Below are 18067 nucleotides of genomic sequence, written 5' to 3'. Positions count from 1 at the left end.
TACTTCCTGACAGTGTTTTCCAGAGCGTACATAATGTCTTTGCTCTGTTTGTATTGTGCCAAAATGAGCATATCTCTGACCCAGTGGAAGTCAGGACTGGACTGTACACAAAGATGTCCCCATACACAGCTGTGCTGTTCATCCTCCTGATGACTTGGAGGATGGAGAACCGTTTTACAAGAGGGACTAGTAGCACATTCTTTGTACAAATTATCAATACATGTTTTATCTTTATGGTAAATGTTTGCACTGACTTCTCCATTGCAGCCTGGAAGGCCTCAGCTCCTGCAGCCTGTCTATACACAGCCTCTCCCTGGGGGTTGATGACCAACATCTCACTGAAGGCACAATCCGCCGTGTGAAGAACGAAGCTGCATTCTTGTGGGACTTCGAGTTCCACCTGAATGAGGAGGATGATAACAAGAGAGGAAGGGCCAGGCAAACAGAGTGAGGAAGGGTCAGTAAGATAACAGTTCCCCCAGTTACCAGCAGGTATAAGTCAAGCCACAAAAACAAACGAAGGCCTACCTGCCATTCCTGAGGTTGGATGTCCCAGTCACGTCATTTTCTCTCTCTGTCATGTATTGGTATAATTACAGTATTTCATAAAGGTCTTTAACCTTGCTGACACTGGAGATCACACATAATGGGCAAATCAATTTGAATAATTTTACTGTATGAACAAGTATTATACCACCTCTATCAATATTTCTCATATACTACCTAATAGCCCCTGGCTAAGTTTTAGATGTTTTCTCCAAATTGAGTCAATATTTGTTTAGACAACATCCTGAGTTTCTAGTCAAAGTCCCACAACACCACTTGAACTCCAGACTCAATTACGTACTAAATGGCAATTCTCTTAATGAATAACATCAATTCTACTGAAGCATAAACATTATGGTGCAATGTTCAGATCTAGCCAGGTTATCTCCAGTTCCACTAAAACAGAAAATCCTAAAGCTGAGGTTATTAATTAAGGTCAGTGTACAAGAAACATGCTTGTACCTTGTTTCCTAAGGCCGCTGCCTACATGCTAGGGATTCACTCAGGGCCAAATCATCACTTAAAACAATCAACATAACTTTTCAACAACCAACATAACTTTTCACTGAAATAATTTATTAACTGAATGTAAGATTAACAGGTGAAGTAAACCCTTAGAGACTTCTGTTCATCAGCATTCTCACTGCTTTCTCACAAATTAAAAAGTCCTCATGTTAGTAAACATCTTTACATTGGTGTTGCATTTATTTATTATTTAGTTACATTAAATCTGTGTAAATGTCAGAGACATGAGGATACATTTTTAGACATCTTTTGGTCTTTTAGTAAGTAAAAAATTGTATTGAGACCTAAATTAGGTTGGATATTTACTCAAGGTTAAAGTGGGTCAGCAGTATAGGACACCAACTCAGAAACCTGCTTTACACTAATGAGAGCTTGAGAGAACACCAACTTCTGAAGAAGTTCGGAAAGGGACCTGGTCTATCTAAAATCATGTTTAATGTAATTAATTAAAGTATAGTGTAGTATAGAATATATATATATTTTTTTTTACATATTACAAAAATATTTATTATCCTATATTGACAAAATACAATGCAAATGAAGAATGGTCTTCACCATCAAAATGAGATATTGGTGCTCAGAAGCAAATCCTGGGGTCCCCCATGATGGGAAGCTCTGTCTCTTACGTTTAGTTGAGTTCTCTCTAGAATAAGTGTTTTGCAGATTTGTCAGTATTGATTCTTCCATTTGGCAATTGTTTTGCGTCAAAATATAATTGTCTAATGTTTTGTTTCTCAGGGATCTTGTCTACTGTCCTGTAGCAACTTACAACAACTATCTGTTGCACATTATGTAGGTCAATATACTGTATGAGGAATTATAGCTATTCTTTGCTATAATGTTCCATACAGTTTTTGGAAAAGTTGTACAAAAGTATATTATAGTAATGCACGCTGAATAAGAGTAGGATTTGGTATTCTTTTTAAAAAGATTTTGGAACTTGCAGAGATCTGATACAGGTACTGATAAACTTTCAATTGAACCCTTCCCTTATATTCGAAAAAGCTATACACGGATGACATTCTGGGTCAATTTGACCCAGTACAGTAAGTACTTTAATACATGTGCCAAAGTCCTAGTCAATCTAATCATTACATTTAATGACATTTAGGACATTTTTGCCAAACTTCAGATCACTGTCGTGACACAGGGAAACATACTTATATCCTTATGACAGTCATGGTTAGACCTTTACTGCACATGAGGCCATTTGTCTCTAGCACAAAGGTCAAATGTCAAATTGCAGGTAAAATTGCAGGACAAGTGGATGTCAAATACAGGTCAAGTACAAAGTAGTGTTTTTTGTTGTTGTTGTTGTTTTTATTTACTTCATTCCCCCTACCTAGAGGACTAGATGAAGGGTCATCATGATAAAAAAAAGAAAGAATGTATTTCAGGTCACTTCCATGTAAAAGGTCCCATGAACCCCAACATGTGAAGTTCATAGGAGCATATCAAATTGGGTGTTAAATGAAAGCTAAGAGTCTGCAAATCAAATCAAATCAAATCAACGTTTATTTGTCACACGGAGCTGAATACAACAAGTGTAGACCTTAAAGTGAAATGCTTACTTACAGGCTTTAACCAATAGTGCAAACAAGGTGTTAGGTGAACAATAGGTAAGTAAAGAAATAAAACAACAGTAAAAATGCAGATAGCCCGGTTAGCCAACGTGCGGGAGCACTGGTTGGTCGGCCCAATTGAGCTAGTATGTACACGAATGTATAGTTAAAGTGACTATGCATATATGATGAACAGAGAGTAGCAGCTGCGTAAAAAGAGGGGTTGGGGTGGGGTACAAAATGCAAATAGTCCGGGTAGCCATTTGATTACCTGTTCAGGAGTCTTATGGCTTGGGGGTAAAAACTGTTGAGAAGCCTTTTTGTCCTAGACTTGGCACTCCGGTACCGCTTGCCATGCGGTAGTAGAGAGAACAGTCTATGACTGGGGTGGCTGGGGTCTTTGACAATTTTTAGGGCCTTCCTCTGACACCGCCTGGTGTAGAGGTCCTGGATGGCAGGCAGCTTAGCCCCAGTGATGTACTGGGCCGTACGCACTACCCTCTGTAGTGCCTTGCGGTCAGAGGCAGAGCAATTGTCATACCAGGCAGTGATGCAACCAGTCAGGATGCTCTCGATGTTGCAGCTGTAGAACCTTTTGAGGATCTCAGGACCCATGCCAAATCTTTTTAGTTTCCTGAGGGGGAACGGGTTTGTTGTTCCCTCTTCACGACTGTCTTGGTGTGCTTGGACCATGTTAGTTTGTTTGGTGATGTGGACACCAAGCAACTTGAAGCTCTCAACCTGCTCCACTACAGCCCCGTCAATGAGAATGGGGGCGTGCTCGTTCCTCCTTTTCCTGTAGTCCACAATTATCTCCTTAGTCTTGGTTACTTTGAGGGATAGCTTGTTATTCTGGCACCACCCGGCCAGGTCTCTGACCTCCTCCCTATAGACTGTCTCGTCGTTGTTGGTGATCAGGCCTACCACTGTTGTGTCATCTGCAAACTTACTGCAATTGAATTGGCTATGGGAAATCATAGTATTCACAAACCACAGTTGGGTCACCTGCTACTGTCCTCCCTTCCACTGGCATACTGTTATGTTCAGCTCATACCTGTTTCTCTTTCTGTCGTCTGGTGGTCAAAGTGAGAGTGTGAAAACAGTCTGGACAACCCCTCCCTTATTCTATCTTCTCTCTCTCTCCAGTTAATGTTACCTCTCCCAGGTCTTCCTGACTTCTACTCATGAGCCCCCTCTCTTTCCATTTACTGTAACCAGCATCCATTGAAAGGTAGTTGAAATTTGGTCAGTCCGCTCTGGCCATGATTTCAACGTTCACAGACAATGTTTTATGGGCCAGTCTGGACCGGCCTTGATTTCAACGTCCACAGTAGTTGTATCTTTGGCCTTAATTTGGCCCAAACATAGATGTCCATGACTGGAGACTGGACCAAATCTGAACCAATCACAGAAGTCCATGTTTCACAAGTTTGGACAGCACAGCACATCACAGTAAAGTAAAGGACAGTAGAGTATAGTTCAGTACAGTACAATTTGTAAAATTTGGTTTTGTTTGGGGGTGGAGCTCATTAGAATAATAGGCAGTGTGTATATAGCGGACATGAGTCAGTCATGGTCACGTGATGAGGTAACCATTCCTGCGAACTTCAAAATGAGTGTCTGCCTTCATTCCCATAAATGTCCTTTTGGTCTACATGCTGACCAGACCGGACACATCGCGTGCGCGAGCGTCGCAAAATAAATGTAGAAATCTATGTTATTCAATTATTGCACCCACACTGCTCGCACGCGTCTGTGATGCCAAGGGCTAAAATAGAACTCCTTTCTATTTCTGACGCAGATCGTGCTGAAAGTCCTGCCTCTCCCATCTCCTCATTGGTTTATAGAAGCAGGTACCCACGTGCCATCTCCTCATTGGTTATACCCACGTGGGTGATTGAAAGACGAACTGTTTTGCCGGTCGTCGTGGTAATACTATGAAAGTTTAGATGCCGATCACCATATAAGTTCAAAGATGAAAAAGCCTGGAAGGAGGAGAGATGACTAGAAATGATTCGGTTGGCCGTTTTATGTGTGGATTAATTGTCGGAGTAGAGGACCTTGTGCATTTCAGGTAAAATAACAACTCAATGTTTATATCCCAGGACAAATTAGCTAGCAACAGCAAGCTAGCTAAATAGGACAAATTAGCTAGCAAGTGCAAGCTAACTAGCTAAATTGCCATACATGTTTAATGCTTTTCGACCTGTCCCCAAATTAATGTCATTGGTTCAGAGTTTGTTTTGATATTTTAACCTGCGTGTCGTGATCGCGTTTGGTGTGGGGGGACAAAATAAATTGATGTACGATAGCGCACGATGGCGCACTCGCGTAGCCGGTTTGGATTACGTGTAATGGTCTAAGACGTTGGTTGCTCCCAAGGGAGACCCAGGTTCGTATTCCATGTGTAACAATGGCGCCCAACGTGGGGCGGTCTCTCATGGGGGAGGAGGTTAAAGGGGGGTGAATGTAGCAGACATGACTCGGTCATGGCCACCTCTTGGTCTGATGGTCTAAGATGTTGGTTGCTCCCGGGGGAGACCCGGATTCACATCCCGTGTGCTGCATGTAGAATAATACCCATATATGCAAAGGATTATATTGCATATTTCTACCTTTGTGTACCTATTCAGTATACATCACCATGAAGAGAATGACATTCCCATTCATAATTATGTATTCCTGTGTAGTACAGATCAGGGACCCATGATGTAATTCCGTTACTATAATTATAATTCAATAAACAAAATAGATGTTTTCAAACTCAAGGTGTCATGTCATGGCTGACACCCCATTCTTTCTGCAGACCTATTGCTATCTTTATACGGAGCAGAAATTTTGTTTTTGGAAAATGTGGCCGCATAAAAAACTGAGGGAGATTTTACCGTAATTCTGTTACCAAACTTTGCATCTGCACAGTTCTTCCAGTAAATGTGTTTTAGTGACATTTTCTGTGTAAATTGTTCAAAGCATTCCTAGTGCATAAAGCTGTATGGTTTGCTAAACTTTGAAATAAATTGTTTTTTGTTGGCATACATTTTAAAATGAGAAATCTGAGTCTCAGCGTAATCCTGATACCGTGAAATTGCCCTTCAGTGTTGTTAAACTCACTACTGGGTCAAATTGACCCGCAACATAAGGGAAGGGTTAATATCCGTTTAACATTCCAGAAACCCAATCAGTATGACTTAACGATCTGAACCTGTGCACCCGTACTGCAAGGCGTTACAAAAGGTGTTGCGGACAGCCCAGTACATCACTGGGGCTGAGCTCTCTTCCATCCAGGACCTCTATACCAGGTGGTGTCAGAGGAAGGCCCGGAGCCACCCAAGCCAGAGACTCTTCATTCTGCTACCGCACAGAAAGCGGTACCAGAGCGCCAAGTCTGGGACCAAAAGGTTCCTGAACAGCTTTTGTGAGTGGACGAATGTGTGTGGGAAGTCTACTGAAGAGCCTTTGTTAAGTGATTGTTAGACAATCAGATGAAAACATCATGACAGGTTGTGTTTATGCCACATTAAAATCATAGGTGGCGTGTCCATAAGGCTAGGGGAAGCTAAGCTTTCCCTAAAGTAAATTGAATTAAATTGCCAAAATTATAAATCCTAAATTGCTTAATCCTGTCTATACAGAAATAAATAAAATCATTCAAAATAGGCTTCTACAGCAGAAAGCATGATTGCATAGTCTACAGTTGGAAGGCCTGGAGGGCCCTCAATTTGGGCAGCGCATGCTGCAAATACCAATAATATATATTATACTGAACAAAAATATAAACGCAACATGTAAAGTGTTGGTCCCATGTTTCACGATCTGAAATAAAAGATCCCAGAATTTTTATATATGCACAAATTTGTTTACATCCCTGTTAGTGAACATTTCTCCTTTGCCAAGATAATCCATCAACCTGACAAGTATGGCATATCAAGAAGCTGATTAAACAGCATGATCATTACACAGGTGCACCTTGTGCTGGGGACAATAAAAGGCCACTCTAAAATGTGCAGTTTTGTCACACAACACAATGCCACAGTTGTCTCAAGTTTTGAGGGAGTGTGCAATTGGCATTGCTAGACTGCAGTAATGTCCACCAGAGCTGTTACCAGATAATTTAATGTTGATTTCTCTACCATGAGCCGCCTCCAACGTCATTTTAGAGAATTTGGCAGTACGTCCAACCGGCCCCGCAGACCATGCGTAACCACGCCAGCCCAGGACCTCCACATCCGGCTTCTTCACCTGCGGGATCGTCTGAGACCAGCCACCCAGACAGCTGATGAAACGGAGGAGTATTTCTGTCTGTAATAAAGACCTTTTGTGGGAAAAAACTAATTCTGATTGGCTGGGCCTGGCTCCCCAGTGGGTGTGCATGGCTCCCAAGTGGGTGGGCCTATGCTCTCCCAGGCCCACCCATGGCTGCACCCATGCCCAGTCATGTGAAATCCATAGATTATGGCATTATTTATTTATGTAATTTGACTGATTTCCTTATATGAACTGTAACTCAGTAAAATCATTTAAATTGTTGCATGTTGCGTTTATATTTTTGTTCACTATAGATGATTGTTGAGTTGCAACTGTCAGTGAAAAGCAGAGAGACCAGCCAGGCATATTGCAATATTTAAAAATACAATCGCGAAAAGACTGTTTGCAAAGCAAATGGCTATTTCTGCAAAGAAATTACAATGAAAAGACTCCAATCTGTCTTTTAGTTATCAAAATTCTTCTTATTGGTTACCAATAATCATCTTATTGGTTACCAGCTGACAACATCAGCCATATCCCCGGTGAGTGTGCCTATTCACTGTCTTTATCATTGGGTCAGTACCACGTTAGATGTTAGATGAATGTCATATTGTATTTGTGTCTCCCCTTTTTCATAGTCCAATTTTATGGATCAGACAACATAATTTTATTGATCTGTCTGTCAGTGTCATCAGAGTAGGCTACCCTGTAATTTTTGTAGTATATAAAAAAAATGTGTTCACGCACTTGGGTGTCCCGTACCGGTAAGAAATTAAATCTACTTTCACTCCTGCCTACATGTACATATTACCTCAACTAACTCGTACCCCTGCACATTGACTCCGTACCGGTACTAATTCAGGAGGCCATAATTATATCAGGATTGGCTAAACGGTAGGCTCTATGCTCTATGCTGTCTAAACAAGCTAGTCTTTCCTTGATTTTGGTTTGTTCTGCTCCTAACATCTGCCTCTCAGTTTACAAAAAAATTGTGGATTTGCCTCCTTCCCAGTCAGTAAGAGATGCCCTTACAATTTTTTTTTGCAGTTTTGAAACTGCAGTAAAAGTGCAGTAACTGCAGTCGACTTTGGTATTTTGGAAGCAGTAATTGCAGAATAACTGCAATGTCCTGCAGTTATACTGCACTGTAAATTAAGTTACTGTCACATTCTGACCTTAGTTCTTTTGTTATGTCTTTGTTTTAGTATGGTCAGGGCGTGAGTTGGGTGGGTAGTCTATGTTCTTTTTTCTAGGTTGTGGTTTTGTGTTTGGCCTGGTGTGATTCTCAATCAGAGGCAGGTGTCGTTCGTTGTCTCTGATTGAGAATCATACTTAGGTAGCCTTTTCCCACCTGTGTGGTGTGGGTGATTATTTTCTGTTCTGTGTTTTGCTTCACCGTACAGGACTGTTCATTTGTCGGTTTATTGTTTTTGTTCAGTGTTCAGTATTATTATTAAAACAATATGGACACTTATCACGCTGCGCATTGGTTCTCCTCTTCTTTCACCCACGACGAGCGTGACAGTTACACTGCAAAATAACTGCAGTTAAAAAAACAGTGTTATTGTGGACTCAGTGTTTGCAACATACAGTACTGTAGTTATACTGCACTCTGACTGCAATCTATTTTTGTTAGGGCGACACGCAAGTATTCTTCTCAACTCAACGCCCAGCAGCAGCAGCAGGACGAATACAGCTGCATGCTGAGGCAGTGAAGAAAGTACAGGAAGATGGGTCAAGGGGGAGGGATCCTGAGAGGAGTGGTGTGAGTAGTATATCTGTACCAGTACAGAGGGATAGACCAAAAAGTGATATAGCGTACCAGTCAAACGTTTGGACACACCTACTCATTCAAGGGTTTTTCTTTATTTTTACTATTTTCTACATTGTAGAATAATATTGAAGACATCATAACTATGAAAAAACACATTCCTAAAATCTTTATAATAGCTACATAAGGCATAATAAGATTACGATTATGAACAACATGATATGATACAATTCTAACAGTTGGATTTTAAACCCAAAATATTGCTATAAAGGCTACAGGCGTACCTAGATGTTACATGTCTGACATGTGTTTTGCAGGTTTCAAAGAAATACAGGGAAATTGAAGAGTTTTACTACAGACTCATTGGTCAGTATCGGAAGATTACCTTACCGGATATGCCTTGCAAGGCTCTGTTTGTAGGCGAGGCAGACATCCAGGAGCGTAGAGTGGCCTTTGACAAACTAGTCAAGTGCTACTTGCCCAGAGGTGTTGGAATTCTTAGGTAAGGTACCACAAACACTTCAAGTCTTTTTCATGCAGTTTTGAGAAATGTTGTGTAATTACTTGTTCCTTCCCTCTCTTTCCAAATAAATATGGCACCGTGCACTGTTGGCCGGCAAATAACTAGTTTGATTTGCTTGTATCTGACCGAAACTTGCACTTGTTAAGTCGGAAGTTTACATACACCTTAGCCAAATACATTTAAACTCAGTTTTTTCACAATTCCTGACATTTAATCCTAGTAAAAATTCCCTGTCATAGCTAAATTAGGATCACCACTTTATTTTAAGAATGTGAAATGTCAGAATAATAATAGAGAGAATGATTTATTTCAGCTTTTATTTATTTCATCACATTCCCAGTGGGTCAGAAGTTTACATACACTCAATTAGTATTTGGTAGCATTACCTTTAAATTGTTTAACTTGGGTCAAACGTTTCGGGTAGCCTTCCACTAGCTTCCCACAATAAGTTGGGTGAATTTTGGCCCATTCCTCCTAACAAAGCTGGTGTAACTGAGTCAGGTTTGTAGGCCTCCTTGCTCGCACATGCTTTTTCAGTTCCGCCCACAAATTTTCTATAGGATTGAGGTCAGGGCTTTGTGATGGCCACTCCAATACCTTGACTTTGTTGTCCTTAAGCCACATTGCCACAACTTTGAAAGTATGCTTGGGGTCATTGTCCATTTGGAAGACCCATTTGTGACCAAGCTTTAACTTCCTGACTGATGTCTTGAGATGTTTCTTCAATAGATCCACATAATTTTCCATCCTCATGAAGCCATCTATTTTGTGAAGTGCACCAGTCCCTCCTCCAGCAAAGCACCCTCACAACATGATTCTGCCACCCCCGTGCTTCACGGTTGGAATGGTGTTCTTCGGCTTGCAAGCATCCCTCTTTTTCCTCTTAACATAACGATGGTCATTATGGCCAAAAAGTTTTATTTTTGTTTTATCAGACCAGATGACATTTCTCCAGAAAGTACGATCTTTGTCCCCATGTGCAGTTTCAAACCGTAGTCTGGTATTTTTATGGCGGTTTTGGAGCAGTGGTTTCTTCCTTGCTGAGCGGCCTTTCGGGTTATGTCGATAAAGGACTCGTTTTACTGTGGTTATAGATACTTTTGTACCTGTTTCCTCCAGCATCTCCTTTGCTGTTCTGGGATTGATTTGCACTTTTTGCACCAATGTATGTTCATCTCTAAGAGAGACAGAATGTCTCCTTCCTGAGCGGTATGACGGCTGCGTGGTCCCATGGTGTTTATACTTGCGTACTATTATTTGTACAGATGAACGTGGTACCTTCAGGTGTTTGGAAATTGCTTCCTAGGATGAACCAGACTTGTGGAGGTCTACAATTTTTTTTCTGAAGTCTGCCCTGATTTCTTTTGATTTTCCCATGATGTCAAGCAAAGAGGGCACTGAGTTTAAAGGTAGGCCTTGAAATACATCCACAGGTACACCTCCAAATGACTCAAATTATGTCAAATAGCCTATCAGAAGCTTCTAAAGCCATGACATCATTTTCTTGAATTTTCCAAGCTGTTTAAAGGCACAGTCAACTTAGTGTATGTAAACTTCTGACCCACTGGAATTGTGATACAGTGAAATAATCTGTCTGTAAACAATTGTTGGAAAAATTACTTGTGTCATGCACAAGGTAGACGTCCTAAACGACTTGCCAAAACTATAGTTTGTTAACAAGAAATTTGTGGAGTGGTTGAAAAACTAGTTTTAATGACTCCACCCCAAGTGTATGTAAACTTCCGACTTCAACTGTATGTTAATGCCACCCCTGCCATCTCAATGCAAACTGGTTGAAATAGGTCAGAACATTTTCAACTTTGGGGATTACTACTATTACTACTGCTCTGTACCAAACTACCAAAACACTTGCATTTGACATTACCATGGCTTTGCACCCAGTTGACAAATGTGTCCTGTGAAATGATAATTTGAACAATGAGGTTACTATATACCAAGGTGCTCAGGGGTTCAAATTCAAGATGTATGTCAGTGCATCTGCCTTGCTAGTTATTATTGAAAGGTATGAATTATGAACCAAAATAAAACATGTACAGTATCTCCCTGTAATGTAGAAGTTGCTTTATTTAATCAAGAAATATATAATATCATAAAGAATGTTTGGATCACAGTTAATATTTTTACAGGAGGAAAGTCCACAGTAGCAGATTCGAAAACCAGGAAAGTTGCAGATTGGAAGGATCAGGATAAAGAAGAAGGCTTTAATTTCTTTGAAAGGGATGAGACCCCTGCTGCTGATTCCAGAGTAATGAAACAAATTCCACCAGTGAAGTCTAGTGAAGAAGAGGAAGAAGGTGATGATGATGAGTACCTTGGACCTCTAGGCAATGTAAAGTAAGAGCTTTTTTGAGGTTTTGTTTGTCGTGACTTAACTTTAACATTAATCTGAAGACTGTTATTTATCTAATTATTAACTAACTATGTTTAATTGTTACCCGGTTAATTTAAATCATGTAACAATTAACTCATTAGGATCTCGGGGCACCACGAGAGTGGTTCTTTAAAGAGTTACCATCTCCCGAATTAAACTCTAAAAGGTCTTTACCTATCACATCTATAAATAGTCAACTTATTAATCATAACCTCGTATCATATCACCATTTTGAATAGTCGTAACCTCCTTGCATTGGCAAAAAACCTGAGCCTTACTTATAACTCAGTACTACACAAATTGGTTTAGTTATTTATTTAATAGCTAATTAAATGGGAACACAGGATAAACACACACACACTCTGCACCGGTTATTGACTGGAGACGTAATACGCTGAAAACAGGTCCCTAGTGGAATGACAACAACATGGATGCTTGTTAAAGAAGAGATGGAGAGAGAGGGACAAAGACACTTAACATTGCCACATTCAGAAACTACTCTCACCTACAATAACCATATACCTTGCACACAAACCGCTGCCCGCTTTGAGAAAGAAATCATGCCGGGGATCTCTCAGTGAACGGGGCAGCCTTGGAAAGGTGGTTGGCTTTTTTGCGGCACACTTGTAAGGCTCTGATTGTCCAAAATGGTTCCAACAACTTTTCTACTGTTGCCCTTCTTCATCACCTGGGCGGTGTGTCACAGCATCATCGGACTGAGCTTGTTGTCATTGTAGGCAATCTCAGAGCTGTATGTTACAGGGAAGACATCCTCCTCCCTCATGTGGTACCCTTCCTGCAGGCTCATCCTGACATAACCAGCATGACAATGCCACCAGCCATACTGCTTGTTCTGTGTGTGATTTCCTGCAAGACAGGAATGTCAGTGTTCTGCCATGGCCAGCGAAGAGCCCGGATCTCAGTCCCATTGAACACGTCTGTGACCTGTTGGATCGGAGGGTGAGGGCTAGAGCCATTCCCCCCAGAAATGTCCGGGAACTTGCAGGTGCCTTGGTGGAAGAGTGGGGTAACATCTCACAGCAAGAACTGGCAAATCTGGTACAGTCCAAATCTGGTACAGTTGCCCTTCTTCAGCCACCGTGCTTCTACACCTGCATTGCTTGCTGTTTGGGGTTTTAGGCTGGGTTTCTGTACAGCACTTTGAGATATCAGCTGATGTAAGAAGGGCTATATAAATACATTTGATTTGATTCATATCTGGTGAATTGTCATGTAGTCCTGAACAGAACTACAAAGTTGATTTTCCTTCCATTCGCTCTTGAAGATGCTTCCCATAGCAGCACCCACCTGTAGCACGCGCTCCAGCAGGTATATCTCTCTGGTCACCCCCAAAACCAATTCTTCCTTTGGCCACCTCTCCTTCCAGTTCTCTGCTGCCAATGACTGGAACGAACTACAAAAATCTCTGAAACTGGAAACACTTATCTCCCTCACTAGCTTTAAGCACCAGCTGTCAGAGCAGCTCACAGATTACTGCACCTGTACATAGCCCATCTATAATTTAGCCCAAACAACTACCTCTTTCCCTACTGTATTTATTTATTTATTTTGCTCCTTTGCACCCCATTATTTCTATCTCTAATTTGCACATTCTTCCACTGCAAATCTACCATTCCAGTGTTTTACTTGCTATATTGTATTTACTTAGCCACCATGGCCTTTTTTTTTTTTGCCTTCACCTCCCTTATCTCACCTCACTTGCTCACATTGTATATAGACTTGTTTTTCTACTGTATTATTGACTGTATGTTTGTTTTACTCCATGTGTAACTCTGTGTTGTTGTATGTGTCGAACTGCTTTGCTTTATCTTGGCCAGGTCGCAATTGTAAATGAGAACTTGTTCTCAACTTTCCTACCTGGTTAAATAAAGGTGAAAAAAAATAAAAAATTCTTATGGCTTGGGGGCAGTTTTGACGTCTGGATGAGAAGCGTGCCCAATGTAAACTGCCTGTTACTCAAGCCCAGAAGCTAGGATATACATATAATTGGTAGATTTGGATAGAAAACACTCTAAAGTTTCCAGAACTGTTAAAATAATGTCTGTGAGTATAACAGAACTGACATGGCAAGCGAAAACCTGAGGGAATTTTTTTTTATGTGGGTATTTTCAATTGAATGCCTATAGAGTTTCTAATGGGTTAGGACACAGATTGCAGTTCCTATGGCTTCCACTAGATGTCAACAGTCTTTAGACATTGTTTCAGGCTTGTTTTCTGAAAAAAATGAAGAAGAATGAGACCTTTTTGTCCGTGGACTGAGGAAGAATGCAGAGCTGGTTTGCGCGTGTGACCGATTGTGCGCCCTTTGTTGTTTTTCCTTTCTATTGAATACGCTATTGTCCGGTTGAAATATTATCGATTATTTAGACAATTGACAACCTGAGGATTAATTATGAACATCGTTTGACATGTTTCGACGAACTTTATCAGTACTATTAGAATGTATTTGTCTGCATGTTTTGACAGCCTTTGAGCCAGTGGATTACTGAACAAAACGCGCCAACAAAATTGAGTTTTTGGGATATAAAGAAGGACTTTATCGAACAAAACTAAATTTTATTGTGTAGCTGGGGCTCTTGTGACTGCAACCATATGAAGATCATCAAAGGTAAGTGATTAATTTTATCGCTATTTCTGACTTTTGTAATTCCTTTACTTGGTTGTAAAATAAGTTTGTATGCTTTTGTAAGCGGGGCGCTGTCCTCAGATAATCGCATGGTATGCTTTCGCCGTAAAGCCTTTTTGAAATCTGACAAAGCGGCTGGATTAACAAGAAGTTCATCTTTAAGCCGATGTATAACACTTGTATTTTTAATGAATGTTTATTATGACTATTTCTGCATTTTGAATTTGGCGCTCTGCAATTTCACCGGATGTTGTCGAGGTGGGTCGCTAGTGGAACGCATGCACCAGAAAGGTTAAAGATAGGCTAGCCAGCCGTATTGATGGTTCCCCAATGGAGTGATGAGAGTAGCGTAATATGATGGTTTGAGCAGAGTAACAGGATGGTCCTACTTAAATTCCCTTTCAAAGACATTTTACTTAAGACAGCTAATTAGTCATACAAGTGATTGTCCGGGAGGTGAGTTTATCGTCTCCACCTCGTGTTGAGATTCAAAGTTCAAACCATTTTTAACATGTAGCTGCCACTTCACACTTTTTCTGGTTTAATGTGTTAATTTCTTAACCCATCATTTATGCCTTTTGCTCGAAAGGGGCAGTTCAGGCAAGCTGGCACGCTCCGTGACCTCACTCCGGGGCGGTGATTACTCACTGTGCAAAGTTATGGAAAACAATTATCTCTTATAACTTCTCAAATCACATCTCTCTCTTAACAAAAACACATTCATTATTTTCCATATTACATGCACAACTCATAGTATGAAAACTTCATCTATGTAGTGGATATATTTTCCAAGTTACAGTATTTCCTTTATAATATTTTTAATGACACCACAAAATAACAAACAAAAGGACATTAGTGTTATACAGATCGCCTCTGACCATTCTATGTTAGAAATATTGTTCCAGTATTCGCTTTTGAATGTGTTAGAGTTTCAACGGGAAAAGGGTCTGTTGAGACAAAGCACATTCCTTTGGTGAATTTGGAGAGCACAGGCCTGGATCTTCTCCCTTGATTTACAACAGGACGTGAGTTGTTCTTTCCATCCCCCTCTATGGGTCTGATTGACCTATTTGGATTTTTGTGGACAGTCATGACATGTTCATCTTATATATATTTTTTCAATGGGTTTAGCGTCTCAAATATCTTTATTCTGGATCAAATGTATGAAGAGAAAATATCATTCCAGGCTGTAAGGCAACAAAATTAGAAAATTGGGATACTTTCTACCGGCACTGTATGATATTTAACGCTATCTGTCACCCTTTCCCCCAGATGCATGAGGCAGAAGAAAAAAAACGCCTCTACAGGCTAAAGTTGCTACCCATCCAAGGTTTTCTCTGTTTGATGAGGATATAGACAACGACTTGTTTCAACCTGCAACCAAAGACAGTGAGTATAAATATTTAAATACTATCACGTTTCAGGAGAAGACCTAGATGCAGACAGTGTCAAAGTAACAAAAGTTTACTAGAACAGGAGGCAGGCAAAACGACAGGTCAAGGGGAGGGAGAGGTCAGTAATCCAGATCAGAGTTCATAAGGTACAGAACGGAAGGCAGTCTCTGGGTCAGGGCAGGCAGAGGTCAATAATCCAGGGTGGTGTGACAAGGTACAGAACGGCAGGCAGGCTCAGGGTCAGGGCAGGCAGAACGGTCAAAACTAGAAAACAGGAACTAGAAAAAGACAGGAGCAAGGGGAAACAGGAGACAAAGGGCTGTGAGACATGGGTTTGATCCTAGACACATGAAAATTGGGATGTACACGGAGGGTACGGTGCAACAGAAGATGAACAGCAGAGGGGCTAATGATCTTGGAGATGGGGAAAGGGCCGATAAACCAGGGGACTCCACCTCGGAGGGACAGATCTCGGGTGGACAGCCATACACTCTGCCCGAGACGAATACCGGGGAGCCAGGGTCCAGTGGCGGTCCGCTTGTCGTTGACACCTAGAGGTGGTCTTGAGAAGAGCTCTCTTCCAGGTACTACGACAGCGGCGGGCAAACATCTGAGCCGAGGGTATGCCGACATCTTCCTCTTGCCCCTCTGTTCCCTGGGGGCTGATAACCCAGGGAACAGAGCGGGGGCTGATAACCCAGGGAAAACTCAAAGGAAGGGTGTTGCGGGCATATTCGGCCCACACTAGTTTCTGGCTCCAGGTGGTGGATTTGGCGGAGACCAGGCAGCGAAGAGTCATCTCCAGAACCGGTACAAGAACTGAGGACCCCGGGAACCGGAAGACGTGCTGCACCATGAGCTGGGCTATCTCTTTGGCAGAGGGTTGCTTGGGGAGAGGAATGAAGTGGGCGGCTTTGGAAAACCGGTCCACTACTGTCAGGATGGCGAGGTTGCCATCAGACAGTGGGAGACCTGTGATAAAGTCCAGGGATATGTGAGATCAGGGACGGTGAGGAACAGGCAAAGGTTGAAGGAGACCAGCCGGAGCTTGCCGGGAAGTCTTGTTCTGCGCACAGATCGTGCATGCGGCGATGAACGCAGAGACGTCAGGAACCATGGTAGGCAACCAAAAGTGTTGTGCACAAAGGCCAGGGTCCGACGGGAGCCCGGGTGGCAGGCAAGCTTGGAGGAGTGGGACCACTCCAGGACCAAGGAGCGGACAGTGTCAGGAAGAAACATCCGGTTATCTGGGCCCCCCAAAGTTCGGCTGGGAACGCTAGTCTCGGGTTCCGAGGGTGTAGCCGTGGGGCTATAGCGGCGTGACAGAGCATCCGGCTTGACATTCTTGAATCCCGGTCGGTATGAGAGGGAGAAGTCGAACCGGGTGAAAAGCAGGGCCCACTTAGCTTGTCGGTGTGGAGATATTCCAGTTTCTTGTGGTCTGTCTACACAATGAATGGATGTTCCGCCCCCTCCAGCCAGTTTCTCCACTCCTCCAATGCCATCTTCACAGCGAGAAGCTCACGATTCCCCACATCATAGTTCCTCTCTGTGGTGTTGAGGCGATGGGAGAAGAAGTTGCAGGGATGTAACTTGAGGACCAGGGCACAACGCTGGGATGCTCCAACATCCGAAGCATCGGCCTCCACCACGAACTGGCGGGACGGGTCAGGATGAACCAAGATGGGAGCTGTGGTGAAACTGTGTTTGAGATCCCGGGACCGCCCGGTCAGCAGCTGGGGACCACGTGAACGGAACCTTGGGAGGGGGTGTGTGCAGACAAGGGGGAAGCCAGGGTGCTGTAACCCTGGATAAAGCAGCAATAAAAGTTGACTAATCCCAGGAAACGTTGCAGTTGCACTCTGGATGTAGGCTGGGGCTAATCCACCACCGCTCTCACCTTCCCGGGAACCATCGGTACACCTCCTGAAGCGATGATGTAATGGCGGAGAGGTCGAGGGCAAGTAAGACCTCCCGGGGCAGGCTGCGCTGACTTCAGGCAAATGAGCATGGCAGAACTGGCTCCAGCCCATGATGGCACCAGCAGACCAGTCAAGGGGATTGTGTTGCTGGAGCCAAGAGAATCCCAATTCCACAGGAACCGAAGGAGACTTAACTTCTTTGGGGTAGGGGGCAGTAGTTTCACGTCCGGATGAAAAGCGTGCCCAGAGTAATCTGCCTGCTACTCAGGCTCAGCTCATAGGATATGCATATTATTAGTAGATTTGGATAGAAAACACTCTGAGGTTTCTAAAACTGTTTGAATGATGTCTGTGAGTATAACAAAACTCATATGGCAGGCAAAAACCTGAGAAAAAATCCAACCAGGAAGTGGGAAATCTGAGGTTTGTAGGTTTTCAACTCTTTGCTTATCCAAGATACAGTGGAAATGGGGTCATGTTGCACTTCCTAAGGCTTCCACTAGATGTCAACAGTCTATAGAACCTTGTTTGATGCTTCTA

At 42.3% G+C, this 18067-nt stretch overlaps 1 pseudogene; it reads right to left on the bottom strand.

The window, feature by feature from the left end:
* The window catches only part of LOC139553043 (apolipoprotein B-100-like), a 39167-nt pseudogene extending 21647 nt beyond the window's left edge, over window positions 1-17520 (bottom strand).
* Window positions 17521-18067: the final 547 nt, after the last annotated feature.

Source organism: Salvelinus alpinus, chromosome 25 (genome assembly GCF_045679555.1).
Source record: "Salvelinus alpinus chromosome 25, SLU_Salpinus.1, whole genome shotgun sequence".
In the NCBI taxonomy this organism is placed as follows: domain Eukaryota; kingdom Metazoa; phylum Chordata; class Actinopteri; order Salmoniformes; family Salmonidae; genus Salvelinus; species Salvelinus alpinus.
This window is presented reverse-complemented; position numbering and strand designations above follow the sequence as displayed.